Source organism: Orycteropus afer, unplaced genomic scaffold, assembly GCF_000298275.1.
Source record: "Orycteropus afer afer isolate SDZICR_OR568_19922 unplaced genomic scaffold, OryAfe1.0 scaffold00151, whole genome shotgun sequence".
Classification (NCBI taxonomy): domain Eukaryota; kingdom Metazoa; phylum Chordata; class Mammalia; order Tubulidentata; family Orycteropodidae; genus Orycteropus; species Orycteropus afer.
In genome coordinates, this window is record NW_006921738.1 from 8,357,385 (window position 1) to 8,361,670 (window position 4,286).

The window sequence follows — 4,286 nt, forward strand, 5'->3', positions numbered from 1 at the left end:
TTAAACACAGTTTTCAAGGGTATATTATAAAGCAGGTATATTTAGCTCAATTTCTGATGTTTTTTTATTTGATACTATATACTTTTATACAATGAAATGTCATAGTTGATGTACAGTATTGTGAAGCTAAGGCACCGTAAGTTGTTGTTAGGTGCCATCGAGTTGGCTCCAACTCGTAGCCACCCTATGTACAACACCACCTGGACCTGTGCCAGTCTCACAATTCTTGTCATGCTGGAGCCCATCATTGAGCCAAGTGTCAGTCCATCTCGTTGAAGGTCTTCCCCTTCTTTTCTGAGCCTCCACTCTACCAAGCACGATACCCTACAAAGGGCAGGGACTTAATCAATGCAAGCTTATGACCTACACTTACTGGAAATTCCTCATTCATGGGGAATAATTGCAATCCAGATCCCCATCACGAAAGAGGTTCAACAGGTTACTGCACCTGCCAATGTAGGGTAGGCACTCTGAGCCAGTCACTGTAGTGAGCATGCAGCCCCAGACATCTAAGGGCATCATAGACCTGTTATTGCTCAATCTCGGGTGGCTGAACACCACTTATCCCTGTAAGAATTTGCATTATTTATTTCTCTAAGAGTCTCCATTAATTATGTTCTATAAAATATATTTACTAATAGATTAATTTATACTATATTAGCCATATTTACTAAAATAGGAAAATAGTTCATTTTAGAGTTTTAACCAAAGGAATTTAATTTAAAAAATGTAACTAGATTACCTCGTTTCTTGAGCATTCTAATTTTATCCATAATTTATCATAAGACTCCGTGACCACTAGGAGGAAGAGTTTGAAATCCTCAGTTAGTCTGCTGTGTTAGGGAGGCAAAAGTGGACCTGCAGAAGGTTTTTCTCTCCTGGGCTTCTTTAGAATAACTCCTGAAGTATGAGGTAATCAAGCTGAGCCCATTTGCAATAGTAAAGCAAACAGGGAAATTTCTTTCTTCTTTTTTTTTTTTTCTTTTTAATACCCAGAAGGTGGGAGTTAGGGGAGTTACAACTCACATGGATCAAAACCAATTTTGCTAGTCCTCTGCCCATACCCTTTTTCCCCTTGCCCCTTCCAATTATGAATGTTCATGGGAAGAGGCTTGACAGCAAAACCCAAAGATTTATATAAGAAGTTATTTATTTATCTTTTAAAACTAGGATTTGAGATTACTTGGCAACAAAAGACAAAAAAGGGATAGTCCTAGGGCAGAACATGGGCATTGACCTTTTTTTTTTTTTTTCTGCAAAATTAGGTTTTATAGGTTAAGTATTTGTTATGGATTGAATTGTACCCCAAAAAATATGTATTATAAATCCTAACCCCTATTTTTGTAGTTATAATCCCATTTGGGAATGGGTTTTCTTTGTTAATGAGACAGCATTAGTATAGGGTATATCTTGAGTCAATCTCTTTTGAGGTATGAAAGAGAATACACATGTGAGCAGAGGAGATGTGGTAATATAGATGCCAAGACACATGGTGATCTCCAAGGAACCAGGAAGCAAAGCTGGAAGGACAAGGACTTTCCTTCAGAAATGAAAGAGAGAGAAAACTACCCTTAGAGCCTGAATTCAGACTTCTAGCCTCCTAAACTGTGAGAAAATAAATTTCTTTTTGGTAAAGCCATCCATTTGTGATATTTCTATTACAGCAGCACTAGTTAACTAAGGAAGTATTTAATCTTTCTCATTTATGATGAGCATCTTTAAACATAGAAGTGTTTTGTTAGTTTACAGATAAATGAAAGCTTAAAACTAGATCTGCTCAGAAATGGAGAAACACTAAAAAGCATAGCCCTACACCAGCCACTCCTCGGAAGGAAGATGGGGCAATCTACTTACATAGTGATACTGCCTCAGAAACCCAAGGAGGGGTCACTATGAGTCACGTCTGACTCGACAGCACATAACAACAACAACTATTCATAAGGTTTTCAATGGCCAGTTTTTTTCAGAAGTGGACCTGGCCACATCCTTCTTCTGTATGCATAGAAGGGAAACATTAATTATCTGATACAGTCCTGGAAGATGATCGCCTCAGATTGGAAGACACCTAGAATATGACTGGGGAATGAAGAAATGATGACGTAAAAGAACTAAGCAGAAGATTTCAAAGGGGAACTGGAGAAAGCAAAGACCTGGAGTTGGAAAATCAGAGGGCAGGAACACACTTAGCATTTCTCCAGTGAAAGAACTGAAGAAAAAATTTAAGCCTCGAGTTGCAATATTGAAGTGTTCTGTGGGCAAAATATTGAACAATGCAGGAAGCATTAAAGATGGAAGGACTACACAGAAGCACTGTGCCAAAAAGAATTGGTCAGTGTTCATTCGAGGAGGTAGCTTTTGATAAGAAGTCCAAGCTGCACTGAAGGTATTGGTAAAAACAAGGCTCTTGGAAATGATGAAATAAAAATTGAGATGTTTCAACAAACAGATGTAACACTGAAGGCAGTCACTTGTCTAGGCTAAGAAATTTGAAAGATAGCTATCTGGCAAACCAGCTTGTAAGAGCTCCATATTTGTGCCATTCCTAAAGAAAGGTGGTCAAAATGTGGAAATCATTGAACAATATCATTAATATCACGTGCAAGTAAAACTTTGCTGAAGATAATTCAAAAACGGTTATGGCAGCTCATCAACAGGGAACTGCTAGAAATTCATGCTGGATTCAGGATAATATGTGAAACAGGGTCTATCATTGTTGATAACAAATGGATTTTGGCTGAAAGCAAAGAATACTAGAAAGATGTTTATCTGTTTTATTGACTATGCAAAGGCACTTGGCTGTATGGATCATAACAATTTATGGATAACATTGTGAAGAATGGGAATTCCAGAACACTTAATTATACTCATGAGGAATCTTTACATAGACCAAGAGTCAGTCATTCAAAGAGAAAGAGGTTATATACTGTGTGGTTTTAAATGAGAAAAGGTAGATGTCAGGGTTATATCCTTTCACCATACTTATTCAGTATGTATGCTAAGCCAGTAATCTGAAAAGCTGCACGATATGAAGAAAAATCCAGCATCAGAATTAGAGAGACTCATCAGCAACCTGCAATATATAACCCTCCTTGCTGAAAGTGAGGAAGAATTGAAGCACTTACTGATGAAGCAAAAAAAAAAAAAAAAAATTACTTTGATGAAGATCAAAGTGTGGATTACATCTCAACATAAAGAATACAAAAATTTTCCCAATTAGACCAGTAGGCAACATCATGATAAATGGAAAAAAGACTGAAGTTGTCAAGGATTTCATTTTACTTGGATCCACAATCAACACCCATGGTAACAGCAGTCAAGAAATTGAATGACATATTGCATTGGGTAAATCTAATGCAGAAGGCCTCTTTAAAGTGTTTTCAGAGCAAAGATGTCAGTTTGAAGACTAATGTGCACCTAACCCAAGCCATGGCATTTTCAGTAGCTTCATATGTGTGTGAGAGCTGGACAATGAATAAGGAAGACCACAGAAGAATTGATGCATTTGAATTGTGTTAGCAAAGAATATTGAATATACCATGGACTGCTAGAAGAACAAACAAATTTGTTTTGGAGGAAGTACAGCTGAAATACTGCTTAGAAATGAGAATGGCCAGACTTTGTCTCTCATACTTTGGTCATATTGTCAGAAGTGACCAGTCCCTGGAGAAGGGTATCATGCTAGGTAAAGTAGGAGGTCAGCGAAAAAGGGGAAGAACCTCAATGAGATGGATTGACACAGTGGCTGTGACAATGGACTCAAGCATCTTAACAATTGTGAGGATGGTGCAAGACCTGGCAATGTTTCATTCTGTTGTACATCAGGTTATTGTGAGTTGGAAGTGACTCAAAGACACCTAACAGCAACAACAAAAAGCGTAATTGGTGGATATTTTTTTAAATTCCCATATATCTAGAATGTTTGTTTAATCTTTGTGTCATACAATTTTTTGTATTGTATTTTATTTATTTATTTATTTTAATTTTTATTGTGATTGGGTTGAAAGTTTACAGAGCAAATTCACTTTTCATATAGCCACTCACATACACTTTGTCTCGTGACATTGACTGCAATTTCCCACAATGCAACAGCTCCCTTCCCACTTCTCCCCATAGTTACCTCGTCTGTGTGTCTTTCTATTCTCCCATGATTGCTCTCTCCCAGGAGTGTATGCCTATCTTTTGTTTGGCTGGAAGCCACAGGAGTGGGTTCAATTCCAGAGCTGAAGGGCAGCTAGGGGCCACAGTCTCAGTGGTTCCATCAGGCTCTATCAGAGCAGCAAACCTGG

At 37.8% G+C, this 4,286-nt stretch overlaps 1 protein-coding gene across 1 annotated transcript in view; it reads left to right on the forward strand.

Moving 5' to 3' along the window:
- The window catches only part of VEZT (vezatin, adherens junctions transmembrane protein), an 82,120-nt gene that overhangs the window by 40,238 nt on the left and 37,596 nt on the right, over nt 1-4,286 (forward strand). The window lies entirely within an intron of this gene.